Source organism: Chiloscyllium punctatum, chromosome 9 (assembly GCF_047496795.1).
Source record: "Chiloscyllium punctatum isolate Juve2018m chromosome 9, sChiPun1.3, whole genome shotgun sequence".
Lineage (NCBI taxonomy): Eukaryota > Metazoa > Chordata > Chondrichthyes > Orectolobiformes > Hemiscylliidae > Chiloscyllium > Chiloscyllium punctatum.
In genome coordinates this window covers 16,569,599-16,593,362 of record NC_092747.1, presented here as the reverse complement: position 1 = coordinate 16,593,362, position 23,764 = coordinate 16,569,599, and the positions used below count along the sequence as shown (strand labels likewise).

Here is a 23,764-nt window from a genome sequence, read left to right as displayed (position 1 = left end):
GGAGGAACCTGCCCCAGTGACAAGGATAGGATGTAGTTCCAAAGCAGAGGTGATGCATGTGTACCTTGGAAAAATGGTGTCGCTATGCACTCCTGCCTCTAATTTCTTCACAGTGTTGCTCCAGCATTCAAACTTACAAAGTGACATTATGCAGCTTTGATAATAACCAGTTTGTGTGATTTCTAGTCCCAGCTTCAGAGATCACAGTCAGTCAGATGAACAGGAAGTTCTTTTGAGCAGCAACCTCAAAAGCCACGCTGAGAGGCAGAGAGTTACACAGCTGCTGTCACTTGCCAAGGGGCCATAAATGCACGTGAAGGAAAAGCTGTTTCTCACCAAGAAGTGGCTACATATCGGGAATCAAGCTCAGAAAGTCAACAAACAATTTGGCCCATTGTTCTTGCAAGAACTCCCATTCTAATGGTGAGTGCTCTTAATTGGATGTGGTACAATGAAAAATGCTTCATTAATTTCAATTTGTTTTAGCTCAGCGAATTTAATGTTTGTTAGTAAATCAATGACACAGATTTGTACTGCTACCCTTTAACTTCTCTTGGTGTTCTCAGGAAGCTAAGCTTCTTGAGCTGTAATTCCTAGAATGAGTGAATATGAGTCATAGTCTGATCCATGTCTGGGAAATGGGGTTGAGAGTGAGCGGGTTTCGTTTAAGGTGTATTCATGTTAAAACTAGTGAACTGGGTTTATAATTGGCGGCAGAGGCAGGAGTTCTGCATCCATGTCCAGTTTGTCATTCTGATTCAAAATGTTTGCCTGCACGTGGGGCTGGGCAGAACCAAAAGGGAATTAGCAACCTGGTCTATATTGGGGCAATGGATTTACAATGTCATACAGCAACAACAACGCTCTGCATTGTATCTTGGCTCATCCATCACATTCCTGACTTGCTCCTTGTAGATCGTGGGCAGGCTTTCGGGAGGTGAGTTACTCACTGCAGAATTCTCGGATGATAAAAGGAGGATGGTAGGCAATTGAGAGTGAACGTGACAGATGATGAGCTCAGCAGCAGAAGATTGAAACAGCACTATGCAGTACAGGGAATGATTATAAGCTGTTTTCAAATTCATCATAGGACCAAGTACTAAATTGTAAGACAATCCTACACTGTGTGATTCAGTTTCACAATAGAAATGTAATTGAGAAAATGTGTCAGTTTCTAGAAAGAGAAGTTGTGTTTATTTTAGAATGAGTCACTGGACAAATATTGGCTATTTCTAAATGATTCGAATTGTGTTAGTATTGGTTTGTACATGAGTAGAAAATACTTATTTGTGAAGAACATTTGTGTTTTACAATGGCTAGATTCCGTTTTCTATATCACAAGGCAGAAGCGTGATGATAGAAAAAGCAGCAGAAGTAGCCCACACAGCCCATGGAGCCTACTCAGTGAATAAGGAACAGGAGTATCGTGCTAGAAAAGCACAGCAGGTCAGGCAGCATCCGAGGAGCAGGAAAATCAATGTTTTGGGCAAAGGCCCTTCATCAGGAATCCTGCTGTGCTTTTCCAGCACCACACTCTTGACTCTAATCTCCAGCTTCAGGAGTACTCACTTTCTCCTAAGGAACAGGAGTAGCCCATTAAGCCCACTGAAGCATGCTCAGTGAATAAGGAACAGGAGTAGCCCATACAGCCCACTAATCCTACCCCACTTTTCAATACTATGATGGTTGATTGAACACTTCAGTACCTTTTACCCACTCTATTCCCAGAGCTATGTACACCACTGGTATGCAGAATTCGGGCCAACTCCAATTTAAGGCTTCTCAATGACTAAACCTCCACAGCTCTTTGTGGCAGAGGATGCAATGATTCACAACCCTCATAGCCACTATGCTTGGACCGGGGGTGGGGGGGTAGAGGAGAGGACGTTTGGCTCAGTGGCTAGCATTGTGGTGTCAGAGTTCCAGGGACCCAGGTTCTGTCTGTTTGGAGTCCACACATTCTCCCTGTGTCAGCGTGGGTTTCCACCAGGTGCTCCAGTTTCCTCCCATCATCCAAAAATTGTGCAGGTGAGGTGGATTGGCGGTGCTAAATTATCCATAGTGTACAGGGATGTGCAGGTGAGGTGGGTTAGCCATGGGAGATGCAGGATTACAGGAATAAGGTAGGTCTGAGTGGGATTCTCTTTGGAGATTCGGTATGGACTCAGTGGGCCTAAATGACTGTAGGGATTTGATCATCCGAAAGTAACTTCTCCTCATCTTTGACCTAATTGGCATCCCCCTTATTTTTAAATCAAGCCCTCTGGTTCTAAACTCCCCAACTAGGGGAAACCTATTGCGTGCATTTACCCTGTCTATCCCTTTAAGTATGTTCTAGATTTCAATGGGTTAGATTCCAGCCTCGGGTGACTTGGCTGTGTGGAGTTTTCACATTCTCCCCGTGTCTGCGTAGGTTTCCTCCGGGTGCTCTGGTTTCCTCCCACAATCCAAAGATGTATAAGTTAGGTGAATTGGCCATGTTAAATTGTCCACAGTGTTAGGTGCATTAATCAGGGGTAAATATAGGATGGGTAAATATAGGAAACTTCTAGAATCCATCATTAAGGATGAGGTTTCTAAATTCTTGGAAGAGCAAGGTCGGATTAGAACAAGTCAACATGGATTTAGTAAGGGGAGGTCATGCCTGACAAACCTGTTGGAATTCTTTGAAGAGGTGGCAAGTAGGTTAGACCAGGGAAACCCAATGGATGTGGTCTATCTAGACTTCCAAAAGGCCTTTGATAAGGTGACACACGGGAGGCTGCTGAGTAAGGTGACAGCCCATGGTATTCGAGGTGAGCTACTGGTATGGATTGAGAATTGGCTGTCTGACAGAAGGCAGAGAGTTGGGATAAGAGGTTCTTGGATAAGAGTGTCCCTCAGGGTTCAGTGTTGGGGCTGCAGCTGTTCACATTATATATGAATGATCTGGATGAAGGGACTGGGGGCATTCTAGCGAAGTTTGCCAATGATACGAATGACAGGCAGGTAGTACTGAGGAAGTGGGGAGGCTGCAGAAGGACAGTTTGGGAGAGTGGTCCAGGAAATGGCTGATGGAATACAATGTGAGCAAATGCGAGGTCTTGCACTTTGGAAAAAAGAATACAAGCATGGACTACTTTCTAAATGGTGAGAAAATTCATAAAGCCAAAGTACAAAGGGATCGGGCAGTGCTAGTAGAGGATTCTCTAAAGGTAAACATGCAGGTTGAATGTGTACTTAAGAAAGTGAATGCAATGTTGTCATTTATCTCAAGAGGGTTGGAATATAAAAGCACCGTTGTGCTACTGAGACTTTATAAAGCTCTGGTTAGGCCCCATTTGGAGTACTGTGTCCAGTTTTGGTCCCCACACCTCAGGATGGACATAATGACACTAGAGCGTGTCCAGCGGAGATTCACACGGATGATCCCTGGAATGGTAGGTCTATCATACGAGGAACGGCTGAGGACCCTGGGTTTGTATTCATTGGAGTTTAGAAGATTAAGGGGAGATCTAATAGAAAGTTACAAGATAATACATGGTTTGGAAAGGGTGGATGCTAGGAAATTGTTTCCATTAGGCGAGGAGACTAGGACCCGTGGACACAGCCTTAGAATTAGAGGGGGTAAATTCAGAACAGAAATGCAGAGACATTTCTTTAGCCAGAGAGTGGTGGGCCTGTGGAATTCATTGTCGCAGAGTGCAGTGGAGGCTGGGACGCTAAATGTCTTCAAGGCAGAGATTGATAAATTCTTGATGTCAAAAGGAGTTAAGGGCTACGGGGAGAATGCGGGTAAGTGGAGTTGAAATGCCCTTCAGCCATGATTGAATGGCGGAGTGGACTCAATGGGCTGAATGGCCTTACTTCCGCTCCTATATCTTATGGTCTTATGGTCTTATGTGCAATGGATCTGGGTGGGTTACTCTTCGGAGGGTCGTTGTGGACTTGTTGGGCCAAAGGGCCTGTTTCCATACTGTAGGGAATCTAATTTAATCTAATCACCTCCTATTCTTTGACACATTAGAGAATGCAGGCCTGGTTTGCACAATCTTTCTTCATGAGATAGCCCTGTCATCGCATTAATAAATCTAGTGTTCATCTGCTGTGAAAATTCCGGCTTTCCCTCATTGAGGCTAAAACTGCACAGAATACAATCCTCCAGGAGTGGTCTAAGCAAGCTCCTAAAAAGTTGGAGCAAGACTTAACTACCTCTGTATTCATCTCCTCTTATAATAAAGTCTGACACTCCATGAACCTATCCAATAGCTTGCTGCACCTGTACGTTGGCCTTCAATAACTTATCAACAAGAACAACAAAGCCCCTTTATGCATTACCACTTTCCAACCTCTTACAGTCAGAGTCACAGAGCTCCACAGCACAGAAACAGACCCTTCAGTCCAACATGTTCATGCCGATCAGCTATCCTGAATTAATACAGAAATTGCTGAAGAAGCTCAGCCGGTCTGGCAGCACCTGTAAATCGAAATCAAAGTTAACATTTCAGGTCCAGTGTCCCTTTCACAGAACGTGTCACTGGACCCAAAACAATAACTCTGATTTCTCTTCACAAATGATGTCCGACTTGCATAGCTTTTCCAGCAATTTTGTTTTGGTTTCTGATTTCCAGCATCTGCAGTTCGTTCGGTGTTTATCCCAACCCAATCTAGTCTCATCTGCCAGCACCCAACCCATATCCCTCCAAAGCCTCCCTATGCATATGCCCATCCAGGTGCCTTTTAAATTTTACATTGTACTAGCCTCCACACTTCCTCTGCATGAAAAAGTTGTCAGTTAGGTCCCTTTTAAATCTTCCCTTCTCCCCTTAAACCTATGCCCTTTAGTTTTAGATTTCCCTACCCTGGGAAAAAGACCTTGATTATTCACCCTATCCATGCCCCTCATGACTTTTTAAACTTCTATAACATCACCTCTCAGCCTCCGATATTCCAGAGAAAATAGCCTCAACCAAGTGAGCCTCTCCCTGTAGCTCAAACCCTCCAGCCTTGGCAAAACCCCTGTAAATCTTTTCTGAACCCTTTCAAGTTTCATAACATCCTTCTGATAGCGGGGAGACCATAAATGAACACAGTATTCCAAAAGTGGTCGAACCAATGTCTTGTACAGCCACAGTATGACCTCCCAACTTCTATACTCAACGCACTGACCAATAAAGGCAAGCATAGCAAATGCCAATTTAAGGACTACTCTGCACATTCATTTTTCCTACCAAAGTGGGTAACCTCACATTTCTCAACATTACATTCCATCTGCTACATTATTGTCTATTCACTAAGCCTGTCCAAATCGTCTGAAGCTGGTTTATACATTCCCACTTAGATTTGCATCATTTGCTTAAGGTGTAATGCTTATCCAGTGGGAAAGTCACTGGGCTTCAGAATACATCTCCAGGGCACACGCACAAAGCAACCTCACCGCCCCGTACCCTAACACTTTAACTCCCCCTCCCAACCCGCCAAGGACAACCATGTGCTGGGCCTCCTCCATCACCTGATCCCTTTAGTCACAATAGCCATGTTCACCTCCCACTTGAAATATCCAACAACTTGTTGATCAAGTGAAGTTTTGATCCAGGCTCTTAAGTATTTGTGGGTGGCATCGTAGCACAGTGGTTAGCACTGCTGCCTCACAGCGCCAGCGACCTGAGTTCAATTCCCGCCTCAGGCGACTGACTGTGTGGAGTTTGCACGTTCTCCCCGTGTCTGTGTGGGTTTCCTCCAGGTGCTCCGGTTTCCTCCCACAGTCCAAAGATGTGCAGGTCAGGTAAATTGGCCTTGCTAAATTGCCCGTAGTGTTAGGTAAGGGGTATGGGTGGGTTGCGCTTCAGTGGGTTGGTGTGGACTTGTTGGGCCGAAGGGCCTGTTTCCACACTGTAATGTAATGTAATCTAAAAAAAACCATTAATTCAGAAGCAACTTATTTTAGTCACAGTTGCAAACCTCGGCATCTGTGGAACATTTCCACTGACACCTTAACAATGTGGTGCTTTTCTAAAAGTGCCTGTGGAATAGTAATTTTTATTCAAAATATATTTACATCTAATCTGAAGCCTTTGGAGACTCCATGTGGACTGACTTTATAACCATGCGCTCTGAAACACATTTAACATTTTTGGATGTGGTGAGGAATAGTTGTATGGTTTCGGCTGGAACATTTTTGTATCATGAATTGGGGCTAGGGGAGTTTTCAAGCTGCTTTGAATTCTTAGAAGGGACGGAAATTATTTGAATCACTTCATTTTTTTAATTCTCTTCCTGTCACTTTGAGACACAGTAGAAACTGAAACATGCAAACTTTTACAAATTGTCTTCTATTGTAACATTTTGGGCTTCTTCTGAAAATTTGTTCCCTCGTGTCCTGAGTGGATTGACTCTTGTGGGCTTACTATTTCACACGGCCTGATAGTTCTGTCAAGTTAAATGCAAAATATTGCAGATGCTAGAAAGCTGAAACTGGTTGGATGACTCTATAACACAGAGAATGCTGGAGAAACTCAGCAAGTCTAACAGCATCTGTAGAGAATGAAACTGAGTTAACATCTGAGTCCCATATGACTCTTCTTCTACTTTGTTGTTTCCAAATTGATGTCGACAATATCTCCTTTGTCGATGTCCCCTTTATAGCTTCCGAACTCTCAGTCCCCACAACTGTGCACTATTTGCTGTTACCTCCATTCCAAGGTCTACAACTGCACAGCTCTGGCAGACCCATCCTTTCAGCCTGTTCCATCTCCACTGAATTTATTTTTTCCTGTCTTGACGCTGTTTTTTCCCCTCCTTGTTCGGTCTATTCCCATTTATATTTGTCAGCAGGCTATAGTCCAATAAAGTTAAAAATCACACAACACCAGGTATAGTCCAACAGGTTTATTTGGAACTACAAGCTTTCAGAGCGATGCTTCTTCATTATGGGGCAGGATAATTGGACACAGAATTTATAGTAAAAGGTCAAAGTGTCATGCAACTGATGCCATGTATTGAGCAAACTCAGATTGTTGTTAACTCTTTAATCACTTAGAATGAGTTGCAGGTTTTGATTCATTGATATGTAAATCCCAGAACTTCTTTCTAGTCACATTCCTGAGATAACTTAAGGTTTTAAAGAAAAGGCAACATCTCAGCTCAGACAATGCATTAAAGACGTGAGATTAAAGTCTGTCTGTATTCCAATCTTGAGTCAGACTGATTCTATTTCCAAAGTAGGAATTTATGAATTGTCACATGGACTGACTGTCTCAAGCACCACAATGTTCATTATTCTACATCAGTATTCCCCACCACAATTGCATCGCTGCAACAGCCTCAGCACTCAATATCAACAACTGCCAATATCAGGACACCATCTCACAACTCATCCACAATGTCTTCACCTTTGACAACCAGTTCTTCATCCAGACACACGGAATAGCCATGAGGAGCAAATTTACACCCCAGTATGCCAACATTTTCATACACAAGTTTGAACAAGACCTCTTTGCTGCACAGGACCTCTAGAAATTTAGACAATATTTTCCTCCTCTGGATCCATGGCAAGGAGTCACTGAAGCAACTACACAGTAATATCAACAAGTTTAAAACCACCATCAGACTTACCACAGGCTACTCTTGGACTATAATCTGGTGTTGTTTGATTTTTAATTTTGTCCACTCAAGTCCAACACTGGCACGTCCACATCATAGTCCAACAGATTTTTTTGAAATCACAAGCTTTCGGAGCGTTGCTCCTTTATCAGGCACATTTTGGTATCTACTCAAGGCTTCATGCCCCTATTTGGGCATTCACACTGTACATTGCTAGATTGTCACGTAGGAGATTGGGTGCCAGGTACCTCCTTTAATCCAAAACCAAAGCAGAAATTGCTGGACAAGCTCAGCAGGTCTGGTAGCATTTGTGCAGGGAAATCAGTGCTCTGATGAAGTGCAATCTAGATTCAAAGTGTTAGCTAGCTGTGTCTCTATGGATGCTGCCTGACCTACTGTGATTTCAAACCACAGTCAAGTCTGTAGCAAATCCAATGTCTTGCTGATTGGCTTGCATTGCATTTTCAGTAACTTCTTGATTTAATTCAAAATATATCTCAGCATTCTTGGCTTTTATTTCTTTCTTTATGTGCTTCAAAACCATTTGATTTGCAAGAAGAACATAAGATGAATGTGAGCATTTTAGTTTTCATATTTAATTTTCCTCTCTTTAGATATTTTTTAATTAACAGGTCCAGATGTTTTATAGTACATGCCTGCTGTAGGTGGGATTCGAACCTGATGTTCCTAACCCAAAGTAGGGTCACTACTACTACATCACACACGATCAAAGCATTTTACATCAACAAAATCCCACTCTATTCATATCTATTCCAGTCCTTACATTCATCAGAGATTTTCCTGTGTATCCTTAGAACTAAACCAAACATTTAATCAATTATTTGGCCCTATTTCAGTTTCTCGTACTGGAAATTTTGTGAGCTTAAGAAATAAGGTAAGAGGGATGTTTCAACCTCTTCAATATTTCAAAATTTTGTTTTAAATCCACGTTTTTTCCCTCAAAATCCCCAACTCTCTTGAACGTCCAGGCTCTTGGAGTTAGGCTCCAGAGTTCTCACCTCCTCATGGGTACATCAGTTAAATAATTAGGACAAATAAATGTCAGCAAGCTGTTTATAGTAACCAGTGTCCATGGCATAACACATCTTAGTCTTGTCTGCTTTCTGTCCACAAATGGTCTCCAACATTAGATAGTGTCCTGGGAGTTCACCGCTGTGCCTCATTCTTAATCTGTTCCTTTGTATAAACTCCTCCATCCAAATTAACAACCTCTCACTTTGTCTTGTCGTCTCATGTGGGCCTCTTTACTCCCATTGTATCAATCACAGGCAAGGCCATTTCCCAATGCTTTCTTATGTCACTCTTCAGCCCAAATTCCTTTTTTGTAATTCATTCATGAAACGTGGATGCCACTCGCTCAATCAGCATTCACTGAGCCCAGGAGCCATTTTCTGAATTATAAAAATTTTGCTATTTTTTATTATTACGTATGACTTCTGTCATTAGAAAAGACACCATGGTGGAGTGATTTATAAAGCATTTCACTGCATTTTTCATGTTAAAGTACATGTGACAATAACTTTCTATTCTATTCTATCCTATCAATTTATTTATTGTCCATCCCTAACTGCCCTTGAGACGGTGGTGGTGAGCTTGCTTCATGAATTGCTGTAATCCATTTGATATAGATGCACCCACAATCTTACACCTTTCCATGCTTTACTTGGGAAATTCAAAGCTCTTTCCCATTCATATGTACCTACATTTTCAAGCTACTAATAATCTAGTCTTTGGCTTTCCATTCGCCCTGAAAATCATCTGCAACAAACAATCTACTTGAACACAATTTCCATTCCACTTTTTAAAACCAAGTTCCCATTAAAACCATTAAGCTCTCTCTGTTTTACCACAGTGATTTCCCCAGGTCAAACTTTATTGCTGCCTCCTTAAGCCCAAGGTATATTTACTTACATAGTTTCAATTTTCTTGGAGACTGATCAAGTTTCTTTCTCTGAGTTAATTCTCAGTGATCACCCACAAGATCTCTCAAGATAACAAGATTAACAGCTTTAACTGCAACAAACTAATAGCAGCATTATCAAACATAATTTTTGTAGGCAACTTATACTTTAGACTTTTAGAATTTTCCCCTTTTAATACAGAATAAAATTGCCATAGTCTTACTAGACTAGAGGGCTGCTCTCTCCAACAACTGAGGTGACTGTTAGTGATTTAACCTGAGGGTCAACACACTTCAGATGCATCACCAACTGCAATGCCAACTTAGATACAGACGTACCTGGGCACAGTTTCATATGCCACAAGATTTTAGACAACAGAGAAATAAAATGTCCAGCATTTCAGGAAAGAGTTCAATACAGCAGACCACCGTCGACAAAAGATGGGAATGTTGCTCTACCTCTATTTATTTTAGATGGGCTGTCTTCATTTGCTGATGGCCGTAGAGACCAAGCTTTGTGAGATGGGTTTTACTGCAAATGCTGCATATGAAACTATCAGGGCTCATTGTGGGTTCTTGCTTTCAGTGTTGAGATCTCTTACCAATGCACTGGAAATGACTGGTCACCATGAAGGTATGTGACAGCTCCCACGTGCTGTTGCCATTTTTGTCTGTCATCAAGTAGTGATAATTAATGTCTAGAGATTTGATGCCACACTTGCAAGCTTCCTTAAAGCGGAACTTTCAGCACCCCACAGTTGTCTATCTCTGCTGGGATTTTCCAGTGCCACATTTTTTGATTCTGATCTCCAGTATTTGCAGTCCTCACTTTCTCCTATCTCTGGCTACCACATTGTAAAATCTCATGGATGAAATGAGCTTGGAAGATCGAGAGCAGGAAATTGACCAGAAGCCAAGAATGATGTGAACTTATAAAATGGGAGCAGGAGTAGGCCATTTGTACCCTAATTCACATCAAGTCCCATTCACCTGTCACCCACCATGCTCACATTGGCTCTGGGTTAAGCAGCATTTCTCGTTTAAAATTCTGATTCTGATTATAAATTCCTCTGTGGCTTCACCTTCGCTGTGACCTCCTCCAGCCCTATAAGGCTCTGAGGTACCAGCTCTCCTGTAATCCTAGCCTTGAATATATTCCAAATGTTAACCCCCACCACCATTATTAACTGGGCCTTGAGCTGCTGTGAATTTAAGCTCGAGAATCAATTCACTAATTCTACTTTTATACTCCATTCACTTTGAAATAAGGGCCAACATTCAATTTTCCTTCCTGTTACAAAAAATTTGTGACTCCCAAATCTGTCTTCAGTTTTCCCCAGTTAAATAATATTCAGTTCCTCTCTTCTTCCTGCTATAGTGCATCACCTCACACTTCCCCAAAGTATATTCCATCCGCCAAATGTTTGCCCATTTGCCTCACCTGTCCACATTCCTCTACAGATTCTGTGTCATCCTCACCACTTGGCTTCCTAACTAATTTTATCTCACCTGCAAATGTGACAATAGCACTTTTTAAATATTGTAATGGGATTGTAATGGGATGCCCTCTCAGCAATTAGGATGGGTGATAAATTTGGGCACAGCCAGTGACCCCCACAGCCCATTACTGAATGAGGAAAAGTCTAGCGCTTGGTTTTGTTTGACCAAGCTCCTGTTATGCGATGTTTTATTGCATTAAAAGTGCGATATTATGTGCAGGTTGTTGTTAATAGCAATTAAATGGATACCAGTGTTCCCTTCCTTTGCAACCCCTACCTCGCTCTTTCTCCAAAGAAATTGCTTTGAATTCAATCTCCTAGTTTAAAGTGGACTTTTGACCCTGAATGTGCCTTCCTCTATCTGACTCACATTCTCACTACCTCCACGGACAAATGCACTAAGTGACAATATCTGCGTTTCTTTTTCACTTGAATGCAGTATGGCATTAATATTTTCAATTCTGCATCTAATTGCAACTTACTTGAGGCTTTGTTGCTCATGATTGTGCAGTGACCCCTGTTTGAACTTCGAGTAAGATATTGGCAGGCTGATGATGCTCTATCTTTAAAAGGTGTATGTTGTCCTTGATTCTTTAAAAAGAGAAGTTGAACAAGAGGTAAGGAGCAGTCTGTGGTAACGTAAACAGCTTGTGGGGCTATGGATTTTTTAATTAAAGTTGGAACAGTCTGGATGGGTGTGGCCAGTTCTCACAGAACAGGATGGCTAGTTTTGTTTTTAGTTTTGGATTCAGCCAAAGTTGCTGTAGTTTTGAAGAAGTAAAAGCTATTTTTTAACCTCTCTTGGTTACAACTACAAAGTGGGGTTTCTGTTCCCTCTACAGGTGTTGTGTGTGAGCAAATCTGTTTTCTGAATTTGCTTTTATGCCAAGGGGTGTGTATCTGGGATTTTACTATATTAGAGCAGTTAATAAGTAATTGTCACTGTATGTATTACACTGTTAAGTTTTGCAATCAAGTTGTTATCTTAAGTTTGTTTTATTTTGTTGTATTTTAACTATTGTGTTTGAATAAATTTGAATAATTTGCATAACTTTGAGTAGTTTGACCAGTCAAATTGCATCTGGAACACAGCACCCCAAATTTACCTTTAAAATAAGAAAATATTAGGCTACCTTCTTAATATATTTTGAGGGAGTCTCATCCATTACAATAGCTTAACATGAACATTTTTCTGTTGTAAGACTCTTTTTGGTCTTCGATGGTACCTCTGCATTATTGTATGCAGCTGCATTATCTCCAACACTTCTCTCTAAATATATTGTAGCCGGAATCTCTTGAATTGTATCTCTTGAATGATAGTGGACCATTCATAAATGAAGTAGCCTGAAGTCCATAGTAATGTTCCCCTGGCTTCTTCAAAGAGCTTCATCTTCACATGATAGCCTCTACTCAGAGTGTCTCATTCTCACCTGAGTCAACAAATTCAGTTCATGCACCAGAGACTACAGAACAAAATGCAGGCTGATACTTCCAGTACAGGGTTGTTTACTCTTTCTTACGTTTCAAACTCCATTTTGTTAAAGCTGCTGCCTTTGAAGTGAGATGTTCAAGATTCACTATTAAATTCAGACAGGTTGGCTTTCATGATTTTGTTGCAAACAAAGGAATACAGGAACAGAACTAGGAACTTCTGATGAAGGATTTTTGCCCAAAACATTGATTCTCCTGCTCCTCAGATGCTGCCTGACCTGTTGTGTTTTACCAGCAACACAATCTCAACTCTGACTTGACTTATGGCCTAACTCTATATATTCGCCTTTGATCCATATCTCTAATAACTTTTCTTAACTAAATTGTTTCTCCCTCCGATTTAGAATTAACATTGACATGCCATGAGTATTTACGAACAGCTGAACCTGCTGGAATTACATTCAGGGTAAAAGTGGGAAATATAAACCCAGCTGTGTTCAAACCCAACTAATTGTGGGATGTATTTATCCAACAGGCTGGGCTTCTTCTTCCAACATTCAATGACTACAAACATCCCCCATTACTTAGCTCCTTCATAACATAGTATATCTTTGCTTACAGTGTAAAAGGTGAAGCTGAGCAGCAGCTATACTGGCTGACATCAGGAAAACCAGACCAGAGGATAAGTAAATGGAGCTGAACTCAAAAAGGGGCATGACTCAAAAGACCATCTTTTATTGCTACACCCTTGTCCCATGCAAGGATTTTGATGCATTCTCCTAATTGTAATGAAAGGTCAGTGAACTGACAGTGCCTGAGTCTTGTGTTGCCTTTAAATGCTTTAAGTGTGAATCCTGGCAGATGTACAAGAGCCAGTTCCAATGGCATCACTTTTGTGACAAACTGACCAATATTGGTTAAACATGAAATGTCCGATGGAGGAACCTGGCATCCAATTTCTTATGTGTCAAGCTTACAATGTGGCAAGGTTACAATGTGAATGCACACTCTCAAAAAGGGGCATGAGGCTTTGAGTAGATAGCGATATATGCCTTGCAAAGCTCAGTAGACAACTCTTCCTTTTGCAACACTGAAGCCAGGTTCTCATTGTTATGAAGGTGAAGGCATATACTGTACTTTTAAGAAAGAGTAAATGCTGTTCTGAACTGACAGCTTACAAACACCAGTGTATATGACTAGATGGCAGTATCAGAGTGCACTGGTAAATTGAAAATATGTAACATTAGGCTGTGAAATGGATTCCTGAGTTGGTTGCTGTTTTGACAACAATGCAAATTTAACCAATCAGTTTAATACTAAAATCCAATTGAGTTTGAATTTATTGTTTTGCCAACATCAACCCAATGAAACGATCCAATGTTGGGGATACAAAAATGCAGGCATTTTGAAAATTGGAGACAGAGTGACTACCATCAAGAGAGACCCAAGACATTAGGAAGCTCTCTCTATCAAAGGTACCTTTTCATATGAAACATATTCTCAGTAAAAAGAAAGAAGACAACCCAGGGAGATCTTCTGCTGAAAGAAAAAAGACACTGAAGACAATAGCCACTTTGTGGTTTTCAATTAAGTTGATGTAATTTTAGTAAGTGTCTTATTGGAACAATATATTATTATAGAGTTGGAGGCAGGTAATAAGCAGTTAAGAGAAAGGGGGGCTTAGTGTTGTGAGTAGTTGCTATTTAATGTTCATTTTTAAAGTTTAAAAATTGATATTATTTTCTTTAAATAGTGGAATTTGGGAGTTCTCTGTCACTCATATTTTAATAGACTATGAGGCGAGGTGAGTTTTTCTGGGTGTTTGGTTTAATTAACAGAGGGGTTCACCCCTGTGTCATAACAACCTGAAATGTCCAAGGGCATTGACATCTGCAGCCACATCTGCCCAGGCTGACACAGTCTCTTCTCTCCTGGGCTGGCAAGCTGAAGTGTGGTATGGTCTTTTGATGTCTCCAGGCTTGGATATAGTCCAGAACTGTAGGTAGAAAGAAGTGTTGTTCTGCTGCCTTTGAAATATGTAACTTGTAAGATGGAACTTGGAAGGTCCTGGCAGAGTGAGAGGTGGGGGATTAGCCACAGAACCTCACGTAAAATTTGGCATTTTTACACACATGTGCATTTACGAGTGGACAAGAACATAATCATATGAGAAAACTAATTCACCTGAACGGAATAACCTTTTTCAGACCTGCCTCCACATCTACTTATAAAGAAACAAAATACAACCTGAAATATCTGGCTTAATTATGAACAGTTATGAAACCCAACGAATGATCAAATCATTTTGAAACATCATCCACATCAGTCAGTCTATAAGGTGGTTTCTCATTACAGGTTAACTGCGCAAAGTGTTCTGGAATCAACATGCACAATCTTGAACAGTTTTAATTTTACCTTTGTTTTAGGTGAACAATCAAATCAAACAATCACTACAAACATGTGTAATTTACGGTGTTTTGCTGAGTTTTAAAATGTTTCAGTTGGCTGCATACTTCAGCTGAATCTTTCACCATTCTGTCTTAGTCTTAATGCCGGTATCGTAACAAAGAGGAAGGAAGTTGTGCATTATCTGCACTTTAAGGAAGGCAGGACTGTTGTTGTTTTGTGTAAAGATCAAGTGAATACAAACTTTGAACTCCCAAACTTTGAACAGATGGGGACCTGTGATCAGGGCTACGATACAGTATTCAAGCAATGATCGTTGAACATAGAAGTCTAGGCAACATGTCCATTCCACCATAATCTAGTATTCAAAAGCATAAGTCAAAATCTGATAATGACATTTTGTGGTTGAAAGCCTGTGTCTCAATCAGATTCTGACAATGATGCCTTTGTAACTTCAATAAATTTGAAAGGGGCAATGACATCTGAGACTGATGGTAAATATTGACATTATCACTGGAGACTGTTAACAAGCCCCCCCGATTAGAATTGATTAGTCATGCTGAACTTACTGGTAGCAGTATTTGTCTTCAGTTTTAGTGACAGCGTAATGTTGTTGCTTTCAAACAATGTTGTGTAAAAACCATGTTCTTCTACCATTTACAACAGCAACTTGCGCCATCCAGGTCAATGTGTTTTGTCAAAATATGTTTACTCAGGATCCACCATAAGAAGATATTTTTAAAGGAGGGGAGAAAGAGAGATGGGAAGGTTACAGAAGGAAATCTTATGGCTGAGAAACATAAAACATGGCCAGCAAAAGATGGAACAAGAGAAATCGGGAATGGTCGAGAGGCTTAGGGTGAGGAAACAGGGTTGTAGGACTAAGGGTGGTCACAGGGGTAGGAGTGACTGAGATGAATAGTTTCAATGAAGATTGCTGATCTGGATGCCAATATAGAGTCTTTACATCATGGAAAGAGGCCTCAGCCCATCATGCCACCAATCACCAAACATCCATCTGTTCGAATCCCATTTTTCCAGCATTTGGCCCGTGTCCTTATATGGTATGGCATTTCAACTGTTCATCTAAGTAGTTCTTGAATGTCTTGAGGGTTTCTGACTCCAAGACCCCTGTTAGGCAGTGAGTCCAAATAGCCAAACCAAAACATCTTTCTTCAAATCCTTTCTAAACCTTTTGCTCCTTATCTCAAAACTGTGTCACCTGGTTATTGACCCATGTACTAAATGGAAAAGTTTCTCCCTACCTATTCTGTCTATGCCCCTCAGAACTTTATGCACATCAATCAGACCCACCATTAGACTTCTCTGTTTGAAGGGAAACAATCCATTCTATCTAGTTTCTCTTTATAGTATGGAAAACAATGGATAAAGCAGACAGCTTCTCAAGGGCAACTAGGGATGGGCAATGAATGCTGGGCCCACCAGCAATGCCCATGTCCCATTCGTAAATAAAAAAAAGCTTTAAAAAGCATCATTTGGAATTGTAGGTCAGTGAGCACAAAGGTGAAGAATGAACTGGGCTGAATTTTTGGATTAGAGTCGAGAGTGTGGTGCTGGAGAAGCACAGCAGGCCAGGCAGCATCTGAGGAACAGGAAAATTGACGCTTCGGGCAAAAGCCCTTCCTGCTCCTCAAATGCTGCCTGACCTGCTGTGCTTTCCCACCATCATAGTCCCGACTCTAATCTCCGGGAGCTGCAGTCCTTACTTTCGCCGAGTTGAATCTTTAGATTAGTCCTGCTTCTCAATGGTCAAGACAATCAATCATTTTCGTTGAAGGGTGTTAATGTCAATGGTAGGGCTTAAATAAAAGCATGCAAAACAATAACTTGAAAGGAACAGAACAAAGGTCACAAAATTTAATGTCAACTATTTTTTGTCTCAGTACTTAAAATACTTAAAGTGAATTGACTTCTCAGGGATAAAAAGTGTTGGTTAGAAGTTTATCTGATTCATTACAAAGGTGCAGAGCCATATAGGTTTCATTTGAAGTGTATTGATTGCAATTGATAATACATTAGAATGAAGGTAACTTGTGGCTCATCTCAAAATGCTAAAGTTGAAGACTTCTATTTTTTTCTCTGAAGAAACTGCATCAAGAATAAACTCCTGAATGGTGGAACTTGATCTTTTATCGGTAAAACTCACTTGTTATTGTGCTAATTTCTTAGTAAAGCTTGCATGCCTCAGTGCAATAAGGAACCAAATTGTACAAGTTTACTTAAACACCAAACTGTAACAGGACAAGTCATGGGGACAGTCCTGAGCTGGATGTTTGGAACTGGGCTGAGGTGGGGGAAGGGGAAATGAGGAAACTGTTGAAATCCACATTGAGGCCCTGGGTTGAAATGTTCTGAGGCGGAAGATGAGGCGTTCTTCCTCCAGACGTCGGGTGGTGAGGGAGCGGCGGTGAAGGAGGCCCTGGACCTCCATGTCCTTGGCAGAGTGGGAGGGGGAGTTGAAATGTTGAGCCACAGGGCGTTGTGGTTGATTGGTGCGGGTGTCCCAGAGATGTTCCCTAAAGTGCTCTGCTAGGAGGCATCCAGTCTCCCCAATGTAGAGGAGACTGCATCGGGAGCAATGGATACAATAAATGATATTGGTGGATGTGCAGGTAAAACTTTGATGGATGTGGAAGGCTACTTTAGGGCCTTGGATGGAGGTGAGGGAGGAGGTGTGGGCGCAGGTTTTGCAATTCCTGTGGTGGCAGGGGAAGGTGCCAGGATGGGAGGGTGGGTTGTAGGGGGGCATGGACCTGACCAGGTAGTCATGGTGGGAAAAGTCTTTGTGGTAGGCGGAAAGGGGTGGGAAGGGAAATATATCCCTGGTGGTGGGGTCCGTTTGCAGGTGGCAGAAATGTCGGCAGATGATTTGGTTTATGCAAAGGTTGGTAGGGTGGAAGGTGAGCAGCAGGGGCGTTCTGTCCTTGTTACGGTTGGAGGGGTGGCATTTTTGCAGGAGGTTGGATGGGAAGAGGTGTAATCCAGGTAGATGTGGGAGTCAGTGGGTTTGTAAAAAATGTCGGTGTCAAGTAGGTCGTCATTAATGGAGATGGAGAGGCCCAGGAAGGGGAAGGAGGTGTCAGAGATGGTCCATGTAAATTTAAGGTCAGGGTGGAATGTGTTGGTGGATTTGATGAATTGCTCGACCTCCTCACGGAAGCACGAGATGGTGCCAATGCAGTCATCAATGTAGCGGAGGAAGAGGTGGGAGTGGTGCCAGTGTAATTACGGAAGATGGACTGTTCTACATAGCCAACAAAGAGACAGGCATAGCTGGGGCGCATACAGTGGTCCATGGCTACTCTTTGGTCTGGAGGAAGTGGGAGGATTCGAAGGAGAAATTGTTAAGGGTGAGGACCAGTTCGGCCAAACGAATGAGAGTGTCGGTGGAAGGGTACTGTTGGGGACGTCAGGAGAGGAAGAAACGGAGGGCTTGGAGGCCTGACTTTAAATTTACCTGGACCATCTCTGACACTTTCCTCCCCTTCCTGGACCTCTCCATCTCCATTAATGACGACCGACTTGACACCGACATTTTTTACAAACCCACCAACTCCCACAGCTACCTGGATTACACCTCTTCCCACCCTACCTCTTGCAAAAATGCCATCCTGTATTCCCAATTCCTCCACCTCCACCGTATCTGTTCCCAGGAGGACCAGTCCCACCACAAAACACACCAGATAGCCTCCTTCTTCAGAGACTGCAATTTCCCTTCCCACGTGGTTAAAGATGCCCTCCAATATATCTCGTCCACATCCCGCACCTCCGCCCTCAGACCCCACCCCTCCAACCGTAACAAGGACAGAACGCCCCTGGTGCTCACCTTCCACCCTACAAACCTTCGCATAAACCAAATCATCGGCCGACATTTCCGCCACCTCCAAACGGACCCAACCACCAGGGATATATTTCCCTCTCCACCCCTTTCCACCTTCCGCAAAGGCTGTTCCCTCCGTGACTACCTGGTCAGGTCCATGCCCCCTAACAACCCACCCTCCCATCCTGGCACCTTCCCCTGCCACCGCAGGAATTGCAAAACCTGCCCCCACACCTCCTCCCTCACCTCCATCCAAGGCCCTAAAGGAGCCTTCCACATTCATCAAAGTTTTACCTACACATCCACCAATATCATTTATTATATCTGTTGCTCCCGATGCAGTCTCCTCTACATTGGGGAGACTGGACGCCTCCGAGCAGAGTGCTTTAGGGAGCATCTCCGGGACACCCGCACCAATCAACCACACCGCCCAGTGGCCCAACATTACAATTCCCCCTCCCACTCTGCCGAGGACATGGAGGTCCAGGGCCTCCTTCACCGCTGCTCCCTCACCACCCGATGTCTGGAGGAAGAACGCCTCATCTTCCGCCTCGGAACACTTCACCCCCAGGGCATCAATGTGGACTTCAACAGTTTCCTCATTTCCCCTTCCCCCACCTCAGCCCAGTTCCAAACTTCCAGCTCAGCACTGTCCCCATGACTTGTCCTACCTGCCTATCTTCTTTTCCAACTTTTCACTCCACCCTCCTCCCTGACCTATCACCATCATCCCCTTCCCCAGTCACCTATTGTACTCTATGCTACTTTCTCCCCACCCCCACCCTCCTCTCATTTATCTCTCCACCCTTCAGGCACTCTGCCTGTATTCCTGATAAGACCATAAGAACATAAAACATAGGAGTGGAAGTAAGGCCATTCGGCCATCGAGTCCACTCCGCCGTTCAATCATGGCTGATGGGCATTTCAACTCCACTTACCCGCATTCTCCCTGTGGCCCTTAATTCCTTGTAACATCAAGAATCTATCAATCTCTGCGTTGAAGACATTTAGCGTCCCAGCCTCCACTGCACTCCGCGGCAATGAATTCCACAGGCCCACCACTCTCTGGTTGAAGAAATGTCTCCGCATTTCTGTTCTGAATTTACCCCCTCTAATTCTAAGGCTGTGTCCACGGGTCCTAGTCTCCTCGCCTAACGGAAACAATTTCCTAGCGTCCACCCTCTCCAAGCCATGTATTATCTTGTAAGTTTCTATTAGATTGCCCCTTAATCTTCTAAACTCCAATGAGTACAATCCCAGGATCCTCAGCTGTTCCCCGTATGTTAGACCTATCATTCCAGGGATCATCCGTGTGAATCTCTGCTGGACATGCTCCAGTGCCAGTGTGTCCTTCCTGAGGTGTGGGGCCCATAACTGGACACAGTACTCCAAATGGGGCCTATCCAGAGCTTTATAAAGTCTTAGTAGTACATCGCTGCTTTTATATTCCAACCCTCTTGAGATAAATGACAACTTCGCATTCGCTTTCTTAATCACGAATTCAACCTGCACGTTTACCTTTAGAGAATCCTCGACTAGCACTCCCAGATCCCTCTGTACTTTGGCTTTATGAATTTTCTCACTGTTTAGAAAGTAGTCCATGCTTGTATTCTTTTTTCCAAAGTGCAAGACCTCGCATTTGCTCACATTGTATTCCATCAGCCATTTCCTGGACCACTCTCCCAACCTGTCTAGATCCTTCTCCAGCCTCTCCACTTCCTCAGTACTACCTGCCTGTCCACCTAACTTCGTATCATCGGCAAACTTCACTAGAATGCCCCCAGTCCTTTCATCCAAATCATTAATATACAACATGAACAGTTGCAGCCCCAACACTGAACCCTACGGGACACCGCTTGTCACCAGCTGCCATTCCAAAAAAGAACCTTTTATCCCAACTCTCTGCCTTCTGTCAGACAGCCAATCCTCAATCCATACCAGTAGCTCACCTCGAACACCATGGGCCCTCACCTTGCTCAGCAACCTCCCGTGTGGCACCTTATCAAAGGCCTTTTGGAAGTCTAGATAGACCACATCCATTGGGTTTCCCTGGTCTAACCTACTTGTCACCTCTTCAAAGAACTCCAACAGGTTTGTCAGGCACGACCTCCCCTTACTAAATCTGTGTTAACTTTTTCTAATCCGACCCTCCTCTTCCAAGTATTTAGAAACCTCATCCTTAACGATGGATTCCAGAATTTTACCAACAACTGAGGTTAGGGTAATTGGCCTATAATTTTTCATCTTTTGTCTTGATCCTTTCTTGAACAAGGGGGTTACAACAGCAATCTTCCAATCATCCGGGACTTTCCCTGACTCCAGTGACTTTTGAAAGATCTCAACCAACGCCTCCTCTATTTCCTCATCCACCTCCCTCAGAACTCTAGGATGTATCCTATTGGGGCCAGGAGACTTATCAATTTTAAGACCTTTTAACTTTTCTAGCACTTTCTCTTTTGTAATGGCAACCATACTCAACTCAGCCCCCTGACTCCCTTTAACTGTTGGGATATTACTCATGTCTTCCACTGTGAAGACTGATGCAAAGTACTTATTGAGTTCTCCTGCTATTTCCTTATCTCCCATCACTAGGCTTCCAGCATCAGTTTGAATTGACCCAATGTCTACTTTTGCCTGTCGTTTGTTTCTTATGTATTGAAAGAAACTTTTACTATCATTTCTAATATTACTGGCTAGCCTACCTTCATATTTCATCCTCTCCTTCCTTATTTCTCTCTTTGTTATCCTCTGTTTGTTTTTGTAGCCTTCCCAATCTTCTAATTTCCCAGTGCTCTTGGCCACTTTATAGGATCTCTCTTTTTCTTTAATACATTTCCTGACTTCCTTTGTCAGCCATGGTTGTCTAATCCCTCCCCGGATAATTTTTCTTTTCTTGGGGATGAACCTCTCTGCAATGTCCTCAATTTATACCCACAAACTCCTGCCATTTTTGCTCTACTGTCTTCCCCGCTAGGCTCTGCTTCCAGTCTATTTTCGTCAGTTCCTCTCTCATGCCCTCATAATTACCTTTATTTAACTGTAACACCATTACATCCGATTTTGCCTTCTCTCTTTCAAACTGCAGACTGAACTCTACCATATTATGATCGCTGCTTCCTAAGTGTTCCCTTACTTTAAGATCTTTTATATAGTCTAGTTCATTACATAGCACTAGGTCCAGAATAGCCTGCTCCCTTGTGGGCTCCATGACAAGCTGTTCCAAAACGTCATCCTGTAAGCATTCCATGAATTCCTTGTGCCTGATATTACTGCTCCTTGGATACTGCCTGAACTGCTGTGCTTTTCCAGCACCACTAATCCAGAATTTAGTTTCCAGCATCTGCAGTCATTGTTTTTACCTTGTTGGATATAATGTCTACTGAACTGAAATCATTCAGCTCCAGCTCATTTAACAAGGAGCAACTGACTTATGAAGGCATTTTTAGATTAAGTACCACCTCAGTGAAGGAAGGTACATATCATGCCAAGACTGTGACTTGCCCAACCCTCATGTCTTGCTTGACCAAATCGAATACACAGAATCCCCACAGTGCGGACGCAGGCCATTTGGCCCATCGAGTTCACATTGGCAGTCTGAAGAGCATCCCACCCAGACCCACTCCTCTACCCTATCCATGTAAGCCCGCATTTCCCATGGTTAACACACCTAACCTGCACATCTCTGGACACCATTGGCAATTTGCCATGGCCAATCCACCTCACCTGCATATCCTTGGATTGTGGGAGGAAACCGGAGGAAATGCATGCAGACTCAGGGAGAATGTTCAGACTCTAGACAATTGCCTGAGGCTGGAATTGAACCTGGATCTCTGGTGCTATGAGGCAACAATGCTCACCGCTGAAACCTACTCATCCCCCTGCGTAAGATGGTTTCCTTACATTTGGAGATGTGTGTGTGACTTTATTTATAATACAGAGCTGTAAAACAGAATAAGAAGCTTGCTCCAATCCTGCTGTTGACTTTATCTCACCCATGGCCAGAGAAGAGGTTTTACCTGTCGAGAAAGGTTTAAAAAAAATGCATGTTTAAAATTCATTCATGGGACGTGGACATCACTGACTGGGCCATCATTTATTGCCTGTCCCTAGTTGCCCTCGAGAGGTTGGTGGTGAGCTCCCTTCTTGAACCACAGTAATCTGTAGCTGTAGCCAGACCCACAATACTGTGAGGGAAGAGATTCCAGGACTTTGACCCAGTGACGATGAAGGAACAACAATATATTTCCAAACAAGTACCATAGAATCCCCACAGTGTAGGAGCAGGCCATTCAGATCATCCAATCCATGGCGAGCTTCCAAAGAACATTCCACCCAGACCCACCCCATCCCTTAACCCTGCATTTCCCATGGCTCATCCATGATAGCTACACATTTTGGACTGTTGGAGGAAACTAGAGCACCAATGGAAATCCACACAGACACAGGGAGAATGTAAAAGTGAAGAGAACCTCATAGCAAACATTTAATCTGACGATGTCAAAGATTCTTAGACAGCACCTTTCAAACTCAGGAAGAATGCACAAACTCCATACAGGCAGTCACTCGAGGGTCCAATCAAACCCAGTTCCCTGGCACTATGAGGCAACATACTAATCGCTAAGCCATCAGGCCACTCCAGGAGAGTAGCTTGGAAGGGAACTTGCAGAAACTGGTCTTCCCATGTATCTGCTGCTCTTCTCCTTCTAGATAGAAGTAGTCCTGGTTTTGAAAGTGCTGTCTCAGGATTTTCGACATCTCCAGAAAAAATGTTTGTCATGAGGCTCTCTTCACTTTTACATCAGCCCAAGCACCCAAGTGGGACCTCTTTAGTATTTCAACTGAAAGGCAGAGCCTCAGTGCTGGACAAGAGTATCATCTGAGAGGCAGAGTTTTATGGCCCCTAGCCATCTCCTTTCCAAGAAAGAGAAGTTGATGGGCTAATGGTATCATCACTTGGTTATTAACCCAATGATCCAGTTGGTGTTTTGTGTGGAGTTTGCACATTCTCCCCATGTCCGCGTGGGTTTTCTCCGGGTGCTCCGGTTTCCTCCCACAGTCCAAAGATGTGCAGGGCAGCTAAATTGG

The 23,764-nt window shown here is 43.0% G+C and overlaps 1 protein-coding gene across 3 annotated transcripts in view; it reads left to right on the top strand.

The window, feature by feature from the left end:
• Nucleotides 1-308: 308 nt before the first annotated feature.
• Nucleotides 309-23,764, top strand: part of LOC140480983 (interleukin-13 receptor subunit alpha-2-like) — a 56,897-nt gene continuing 33,441 nt past the window's right edge. For 2 of the 3 annotated variants that reach the window (XM_072576593.1, XM_072576595.1), the window contains exon 1: nt 22,166-22,561. The gene's annotated coding sequence lies outside the window, so the exon portion shown is untranslated. Of the gene's footprint in view, nt 424-22,165; nt 22,562-23,764 lie in introns of those variants that run through there. The other variant, XM_072576594.1, reaches the window with a different exon arrangement.